The sequence below is a fragment of the Perognathus longimembris genome, chromosome 9 (genome assembly GCF_023159225.1).
Source record: "Perognathus longimembris pacificus isolate PPM17 chromosome 9, ASM2315922v1, whole genome shotgun sequence".
NCBI lineage: Eukaryota > Metazoa > Chordata > Mammalia > Rodentia > Heteromyidae > Perognathus > Perognathus longimembris.
In genome coordinates, this window is record NC_063169.1 from 53,567,761 (window position 1) to 53,577,638 (window position 9,878).

The following is a 9,878-nucleotide window of genomic DNA, read 5'->3' on the forward strand; positions in this document are numbered from 1 at the left end:
GGTTGCAGAAGCCAGAAGAGGCAATTTGACTAAAGCAGAATCCATGCCCAAAACAAATGACTACCTTCTATATAATCAGGGGAAACTATATGACAGTATCACAGATAGGAAGCTGAAACAAAATACAAAAACTCAAGTCATCCTAGTGCTTCACTACTTTGAAAAGGGACTAACCACTCATTATATATATATTATATATGCGTATTATATTGTTATAACTATATAATTATATTATTATACACCATATACTGTATTCCGTGTATATATGTACTGAAACAAGTCATAGTGCTTTACTGCTTTGAAATGGGACTAATCATTCATTTTACACATATTTGTAATGATACATAATTATATATTAATACATATTATATGTAATATAACCTGTATTATATATTATACACATATATAATAATGTCTTAAATGGTACTCATTAGAATAGTCTCCTAAATACAACAAAGGTCAGTCTCTGAACAGCTAGAACTTACATGACAATGTCTATCCCTATAACTTGTAATACATTCAAAAGGGATTAAATAAAAAGCATACTAGACCTACTGAAAAATAAACAAAGAAAAAGTGGATTTCAACTTATTACTTTATAATAAACATATATCTAAAGTTTGTGATTTGACACCACTGGTTACAAGTATCATTAAGTAAGATGACAAAATTTCTCTTCACAAAAAATAACTTTAAAATATACAGAGTACTTGCCTAGCATGCATGAAGCCCTGAAAAAGCTGCAAGTGGTGCTGTGGCTCAAGTGGTAGAGTGCTAGCCATGAGCAAAAAGAAGCTCTGGGAAAGTGCCCAGGCCCAGAGTTGAAGCCCAGGACTGGCAAATAAATAAGTAAAATATACAGTAAACTGCTGGGTGAAGTAGCTCACAAATTTAAGTCTAGCTCCTTGGTGTATTGCAGGTAGAGACCAGACTAGCAGAAAGTTCTCTCAAGTCCCTATCTCAACCAATAAAAGCCAGGATGGTGGAATATGCCAGCTTCATGGAAACATAAATAGAATCTTAGTTCAGGGAAGCCTAGACATAAACAGAAAATCTTACCTCAAAAATAAAGCAAAGAACAGGCACTGATGGCTCAGGACTGTAATTCTAGCTTCTCAGGAGGCTGAGATCTGAGGATCACAGTTTAAAGCCAGCACAAGTTGGAAAGAAGTCCATGAGACTCTCATGTCCACTAAATTACCAAAAAAGCCAAACATGCAGCTGTGGCTCCAGTGGTAAAGTGCTCACCTTAAGCAAAAGCTCAAGTACAGCACCCAGGCCCTGAATTCAAGTCCCAGTACAGGAAAGAAGGGAAGGGGGGGAGGGAAAGGAAGGGAAGAAAGGAATGGAGGAAGGCAGGAAAGGAGGGAGGGGAGAGGAAAAAGGAAAGGAAAAAAGAGAAATAAAAAGCAAGCAGAGTTGAAGGTCAAAAGGTAGTATCTTCCTAGTAAATTCCCGTTTGCTGGTTTAAAGAGTACCATCACCAAAGGAAAAAGGTAAAACCCACACATATATACCAAATGTCATATTTAACTATATTTCTTATATTTTTCAATGAACTGGGAGAGAATGAGGGAAGGGATGGCACTGTCCAAAAAAAAATGTCCTTACCCTTTACTTGACTTACACAACTATAACCACTGTAACTTCACCTTTACAATAATAAAAGACTATTTAAAATTTTTTAATGACTATAAGCCAGTACATTCTTTTTTTGGTCAATCCTGGGGCTTGAACTCTGGGCCTGGGCTCTGTCCCTGAGCTTCTTTTGCTCAAGGCTAGTGCTCTACCACTTGAGCAGAGTGTCACTTCAGGCTTTTTCCAAGTAGATTACGGGAGATAAAGAGTTTATATGGACTTTCCTGCCCTGGATGGCTTCAAACCACCATCCTCATATCTCAGCCTCCTGAGTGGCGAGGATTACAGGCGTGATCTACCAGCACCCATCTTGTACCTTCTTACTTAGCCTCTTAAATTTAATTTATGCAATATACAATTGACCTTTAAAACTAGTCAGGGGACTAGAGCTGAGATTCAAGTGGTAGAAAACTACTGATGAGAAAAAGCCAAGTGAAAGCACACAGCCCTGAGTTCAACCCCTAGTAGTATCAGCTAAAAAGAAAAATCTCAAAAGTTAGAGGCACTGACACTCATGTAATCAAAAATTCGCGTATTAACCTGATTTCCCCAAAAACTTCACCAATAGCCTGTTGTTGACAAAAGCCTTACCAATAAAGAAAATTAACACATTTTATAATTAAGAGTATTATATACTATGAAAAATAATGCAACACAAAATTTACTGGGGAAACAAAATGCTCAGAGATGACCAGCAATCACAGGGCCAGCAATTTTAAGTGGATACACTTAAGATTACCACACTATCAAGAGGTGGTTATGAAATTATTACCACATAAGCACTAGTGAACTTTTTCTGTTTATAATGCTGCATCTTTACATTTGTTTGCATTTCTCTACTGCAAATGTAGCCATATGCTCCTGTGTATGTACGTGGATGAAATTTAACTTTGTAAAATACTTATTTTTATATTAGCAAAGGACTACTTTTAAATGTATTTTATGTACTCATTACATATCTCTTTCTATAACCCTTCCATTACTTCTAGATTATCTGGTTTGTCTCAATTTTTCAAACTCACAAATCTCTAGAACCACCCGTGTAAATAAAGTGTACCCACTAAAATTCAAACTTGTATTATTCCCAGTCAATTTCCAAATTTCTAATTCATTATTTAAAGTAAGTGACCATTTCCTTAAAAGTCAACTTACTAAACCAACAGCCTATTCCCCAGCACCACATAATATACAAAATGGCCAGAAGTGGCACTGTGGCTCAAGCGGCAGAGTGCTAGACTTGACCAAAAAGAAGCCAGGGACAGTGCTCAGGCCCTGAGCTCATGCCCCAGGACTGGCCGGGGGGGGGGGGGGGGAAGACCTAAACCAACAGCCTGCACTCTCACAAAAAGGCTAAGCCAGTGCTTCCTTCCAAGGCTTGAGCCATGCTTCCCACCCATAACTAAACATTTCTGAAGGCATTTATTTTACAAGTGGAGTTTTTGCTCAGTATTATAAAAACATTTACAAATAAGATTTGTGTGTATTTCCTAAAAGAACATAAACAAAAAAGTCAAGATGTAAGAGAAATATCTCTTCTTTTAATAATAACTACATTTTTTTCTTGCTCTCATGTCAATCCCAAGCAAGAAAGACAAAGACGAAAGAAAACATAGCATCAGGGCTCAAAAGGGTAGAATAAAAGTTCTACAAAACATATGAAGTAAATTCAACATTAACAAGAAACCTTTTACCAGTAGACTACCAGGCAAATTTGATTTGGCAAATTATGTGATTTTTTTTTTTTTGGCCAGTCCTGGGGCTTGAACTTGGGGCCTGAGCATTGTCCCTGGTTTCCTTTTTGCTCAAGGCTAGCGCTGTACCACTTAAGCCACAGGGCCACTTCTGGCCTTTTCTGTTTATATGATGCTAAGGAATCAAGCCCAGGGCTTCATACTAGGCAAACACTTCACCTCTAAGCCACATCCCCAGCATTTATATGATTTTAACAACCTATCAAAATGGGTTTTTTAAAAAAATCAAATTTAAGCCAGATGTAGTAGTATACACTTTTATACTAGCAAATGGGAAAGAAGATCACAAGTTCAGTGCTAGGCAATAGATGCTGGTCTTAAAGGGGAGAGATGAGACTACCTTCAGTTTCTAAAATAAGGAATCCATAGCATCATGTGTTGTGACACTTTATTGCAACTTGATTTCAAAATATTATCCTTCTCAAATGTTAATATAAACTGTGTAATTTTTATCACTGTAATTTGGTGTCAAGAAATGGCAAGGTACCTGTAGCTCACACCTGTATATCCTAGCTACTTTTTGCAAACTGAGAGGAGGTTTGAGGTTGTAGGACAGCCCGGGCTGAAAAATCCGTGAGATTTTCTGCTCCCAGTGTATTTTTTAGGTTTGAGTTTGTATCATGTTGGATTTGGCCATATCTTGTTTTGTGTGGTGCTGGGATCATCAAATGAGCTCTGGATATGTGAGGCAAATGCTCTACCACCAAGACACATTTCCAATTTTTACTTCTTTTAAATATATGCCTAAAATTCAAAATAAGCAGAAAACATACTTACCAAAGTAGTTATAAGTCCAAAATAAAGTTGGATTAATAATTCTTTCTGTCCTACAAAAATATTCACAGCTAAAGCAAGCAAAGCTCGCATTTGGACTACCTTCATTCAAATCCAAGCTAAGACACTTTCTTAGGTAACCTTTGGCAAATTCCTAATCTCTAAGCCTGTGCCCTCAATTTATAAAATTAAGAAAATTATACCACCTAGTTTCATCATAGTTACATACAGTTGACTCAATGAGCAAATACATTTACTTCATGTTAAGATGGCTTACACATAAACAATTTTAATAAGCTTAACAACAAAAGTATTATGAAATGTCATTTGCTTGAAGAAGTTGGATTAAGTAACAAGGTCTTGAACCAGGAATGATGACACAGGCTATAATTCTAGCACTCTTAAGACTGAAGCAAGAAAATGCTCAGCTTAGGCTGTCAAAATAAAAGTCATCAAATAAAAATAAGTAGCAGGGCCTTTTTATCTTGTTTTGATATGGCTTTATGTGCTGAATCATTTAGAGGTTTTATACAAGTGTAAAAAATATAGATATATACAAGTTTTTTCCTAAGCCTTAAAATTTGACTTCCTATTGTCACACATACATCAATCTTTTCTAATCTTTTTGGGAGGGCAATATTGGGTTTGAACTCAGTGCCTATGTTTTCTAGGCAAGTGCTCTACCACCTGAGCCACTCTCCCAGCATTTTTTTTTTTTGAGGTTTAGGATCTCAATTTTCCCTGGGGCCAGACTAAGACTTTGATCCTCTGATCTCTGTCTACCCAAACCATACCATCTCAACCATCCCTTCACAGTCAATTTTTCTCCAATAAGTCAAAATTTCAAACTAGGAAAATAAATGGTAGTTACCTTGAACCTTATGCTGTAAGTGTAGTCTTGGATACTGTAAAATTCTGTTATTGATGTTCTTAGAAATTAACTGTAAATTCAAATTCCTGGCAAAGACAAAAAATAAATTTGGTTTATGATAAATTCAATATTAACTAGTTAGGATTTCAAGACAAAGAAAATGAATTTTGTAAACTTTTCTGGTTAAACAGTGAGTTTTTAATGGTGGCACATTCCTACATCCCCAGCACTTACAAGGTTGAAGCAAGAGGACCAAGAATTCAAGACCAGACTGGACTGAGTAGTAAAACACTACCAAAACCAATTTTTTAAATAAACTTTTTAAAATCTTTTAATCACAGTGTAGCAGTACATCATGTAGTAACAGCAACTTAACCTGCTTAAAAACCTGAATTCCAATTCTAACTATTTGGGCTTTAGAAAACAGAAGACAGGTTGTCAATCAAAAAATTCCCCAAGTATTTAACAATGCCATCATGGCATATGAAAACACCATACAGCCTGCAGTTATTATTTATATACCCCAGACTTTGTAACATCTAACATTTGACAGCTAAATGTTCAATTTATTCTTTTGACATTTCCTGCCACATAATACAATTTCATCTGAAACTACTACTTTAAATTCATATGATAGCCATCAGAGTAACTATATACTTAAAAGTATTTCAAGCTGGGCAGTGTTGGCTCATGTTTGTAATCCTAGCTACTCAGAAGGCTGAGATCTGAGGATTACGGTTTGAAGCCATCCAGAGCAAGAAAACACACAAGAAAGTCTAAGAACAATGGACCAGATATCAACAAAAAATCATAGTAAACACCTAAATACCACATACCAGTAACTGTGCTAGATCACTTCATATCAAAGCACTTTATTTAATCCTGATAATCTTATGCTCAATCTTTTAAGAAACTAATATTCTCAACTTTCAGAAGATATCTGAACCTACTACATACTAGGCACTATTATCCCATTGTTGAGAATATAGCATTTCAAATGATACTTAAATTTTGTTTTTGGACCTTCAGAGAGGGGAAGGAGGGAAAACACCAGACAGAAGCAAGTAACACACAGACACAATTTTTTTTAAAATGCTATGTTAGAAGGAATGATGAAGACAATTCATTCCATAGGCTTAGTGGTAAGAACACTGCAAAGATTCACTGAGTGTTATCAAGCATTTATTAAGAAATGCTCTTAGGGTCAAGTGCTGATGATTCATGCTACTAATCCTAGCTGCTTAGGAGGCTGAGATCTGAGGACTGGGCCTGGAAACCAAGTTGGGCAAGAAAGTCAAGGAGACTCATATCTCCAATGAACTTCCCAAAAGTCAGAAGAGGAACTGTGGCTCAAAGTGGTAGAGCTTAGGCTAACCTTGAGCAAAATGAGCTCAGGGATAGCACCCAGCCCTGGGTTCAAGCCCAAACACAGATCAAAAAAGGAAATCCCTGGAATTTTAAATACTCCATGGAAATGTTAGACAGCTATTAAGCAAGACTGGTAAATTGCGGTGATTAAATCTAACTGATGAGAAACTATTTTACTTTTGAACTCAAAATTTTAAAAGAGCAAGCATATAACTGAGCACTGTAGATCAGGTCTTGCCACACTCTGGCTTAAGTGACCTTTTTGGTCTCCATGTAGAAAATCAAAATATTAAATCCAGTAAAACTAATGTACCTGAATTCTCCAAAATATTACACAAATGCTGGTTAGTGCTGTTATTATCTTCATATCCCTACTTCTGTTTTTTTTTGTTGTTGTTGTTTTGTTTTTTGGCCAGTCCTGGGGCTTCGACTCAGAGCCTAAGCACTATTCCTGGCTTTTTTTCTTTTTTTTTTCCTCAAGGCTAACACTCTGCCACTTGAGCCACAGCGCCACTTCTGGGGGGGGGTGGGGTGTGTGTGTGTGTGTGTGTGTGTGTGTGTGTGTGTGTGTGTGTGTGTGTGTGTGTGTGTGTGTGTGTGTGTTGCTGAGGAATGGAACACAGGGTTTCATGTATTCGAGGCAAGCACTCTTGCCATTAGGCCACATTCCCAGCCCTGTTCATGACTGTGCTAATACTGATGACCACTTTAAGACAGATCTGTATAATAAACAAAATTTACATACTGCAACTACAGTAACAAATCCTGAAAATTATGCAGCAGAACTATGCTAAGTGTTCAAGTAGTGGTTTCTGAGAACTCTCCACCCCCCAAAAATCTATGTAGAACTGAAAAGTCTCCATTTCTACAGATCTCATCAATTATCCAGTATAGCTTGCTGTCCACGAAGTTGTTCAATAAACTCAAAAGCAAGCAGTTCTTTTGATGTCTGTCCCAAGTCTTAAAAGCCTAGAGTTCCTCATGACAAGAAATTAAGTCTAAACAGTTTGAGTCACCTGTTTGATTATCTGAACTTAGGGTAGCTCCAGGGTTCCCCACAATGTAAGAGTGAGAGTATGAAACAAGATGCTGCAAACCATTTGGTCGTTTGCCATGAGATACTTTAGATACACAATCCTTCCCAGCAATTTATTTACCCAAATTGGTAGGACCACACAGATACAAATAAGCTGAGAGAGATTTTTTCTATGTAATACTGGTTGCCTAAAGAGTCTAATCATTACAGTTAGAGAATTTGCATTGAAGAAATTTTGCTTTTGGTTTTAATACCAAAATATATGTATTTTAAATGTATTCTTTAAAGACGCTGAGCCAATAAAATACAAATCTGAAGTAGCTAATCATTTTTTCATTAGTTTTAGCTACGTAACTGCCTCAATTCTAAAACACCAGAAAATAAAAATTAGGTGGGAATAGGTATTTGTCCATACTGCTGCTTGACTCTTGACGAGAAAAACCTGAATGATGAAGGGAGTCAACTTGTGGATTTAAAATAAGGGCAAAATCCCTGGACCTATTGTGGCACACCAGAAACCCAAGGCAGTAGGACCCCAGGCAGTACAAGGCCAGCTGTATGGGTAGTTTCTGTCTCAAGATAAAACAGACAAATAAAAACAAAACAAAGCAAAAAGAAAATAAAACCCTCACCAGTCTTGGCTTCAACTTCTCTGAAAAGGTGATGGGCAATTCTGCCCCGAGAGTGGCAGGACCCCCACCCCCACCTCTTCGATCTATCCTAAGACCCGGAACCCCACGCTAAGCAACAAGCAACGACCCAAGACGGCAAGACCGTCCCAAAACAAGAGGGTTGCCAGGGGAACTAAGGAAAATTAGCACCCGAGAAAACGTCCCGGTGGCACCAACGGCCCGTGTGGCAACGGCCTGGTTCACTTACAAAAAGGGCAGGCGACCAAGAAGAGTCTAATTCCGAGTTGGAAACCCGAGTTCGAACAATGAGGCCTAAAACCGACAGGTCGCCTACAGCCCGGGAAAGTGGCTTCGAGAAGACGCGAAGCCGGGTCGACCCACCTACTGCACTTCGCTGCGGGACTCTGGTTTTATCAAAAGCTGAAAAAGAACTGCGGAGTTTCCGTCCCACAAGGAAGAGGTCGACGCCAGAAGTCACCTCACGCCGCCACGCCGCCTTACGCGGGCGAAGAGAAAAAGGAGGGGAGCGCGCGTGCGCAGAGCGCTCAGCCGGGCGCGCGCCGGGGTCCAGGCCGAGGAAATGGGGGAAGGGCTGGAAAGGGAGGTTTACGCACGCGCAAGGCAGGCCGCGCGGTTGCAGGAAGGCGAGCCAGGTTCGCCGCCGCCGCACAGCACCCAGCCCCTCCCCCACCCGCGGCCTGCCCGTACTACCTCAAGACCCTGAGGAAAGCTGAGGGAAAAACGCGCCGCTAACGGCGCAACGTCACCCGGGTCCTCTCACCACCGCCGGCCCGTCACCCACACACACACACACACACACACACACACACACACATAAAGTGTTCACGATATCCATCCGTCCTCGGAACTCACCGCCATCTGAGTAACCTAGACGCGGAACAAGGCCTACCTGACTCGTCAGAGAACGGTTCCGGTTCCCGAGACTTATCTCCGTTGTAACTACACAGCGGCCATTTCCCGACTCAAGAACGAGAGGGAAAAACCATAGCGGTGGCTTCGACGCGCTAGCTCCTCGCCGTCACTTCCGACTTGGGGCGTGGCCTCAGGCGCCGCTAAATACCAGGGCGAAGCCCCGCCCACTCTCCCGCCCTAAACCGGCTCTCCGGCTCAAGCTAGACATTGGCCCGAGGCTTTCTGGGAAGTCTCGTGGCCGTTCTCGCGCGAAGACGTAGTAGCTCCGCCCTCCGGACCACAGCGGCAGCCTCCGTTTTGATGGCGGAAGACTGGGGAAGGGGGCGGGGACGCTGGGCGTCGTGAGGGCCCCCGCGCTCCGCCGCGGGCTTCTGGGCCTGGGCTTGAGGAGACGCGGCCGGGTTACCGGCTTGCGGTTGGGTCGTCCGGGCTATTCTTTCAGCGAGAGCCGGCCCTGAGCAGGCCCTGCGGCCGGGAGACACCGCATTTCTTCCCGGACGCCTGGGCTGCCGCGGCTCTTAGTGCTTTGCCTTGAGCGCCAAACGCACTTGGGTAGTTGGAGATGGCCACGGCTTAAACTACGCTTTCCTTGACTGGCAGGCGATCTCAGAAGTCACACGGCCGCGGTGGAGGTTCTGGAGACCGGTACTGAAGCGTTCCCACTCGGCACTGATGCGGTTGGCGCCCCCGGAAAGCGCGGCCTGCGGGTCCCTCCGGATCGCCGGTGCCTGGGGAACCGTCCTAACCTGATCTCCCAGACTGAGGAATCAGATGGTTATCAATAGGCAAAAAAAAAAAAAATAGCACATTTAACTACTAGTACTTCTCACTTGTGCTTCCTTGGGGACTTGGATGTTTTAGGACATTAACTGACT

The 9,878-nt window shown here is 41.1% G+C and overlaps 1 protein-coding gene across 6 annotated transcripts in view; it reads right to left on the reverse strand.

The window, feature by feature from the left end:
• Bclaf1 (BCL2 associated transcription factor 1) overlaps positions 1–9,108 on the reverse strand; it is a 30,483-nt gene extending 21,375 nt beyond the window's left edge. For 5 of the 6 annotated variants that reach the window (XR_007212118.1, XM_048354148.1, XM_048354146.1 and 2 more), the window contains exons 1-2: positions 8,981–9,108; positions 5,035–5,120 (exon numbers count right to left, since the gene is read on the reverse strand). The gene's annotated coding sequence lies outside the window, so the exon portion shown is untranslated. The remainder of the gene's footprint in view (positions 1–5,034; positions 5,121–8,980) is intronic. The other variant, XM_048354145.1, reaches the window with a different exon arrangement.
• Positions 9,109–9,878: the final 770 nt, after the last annotated feature.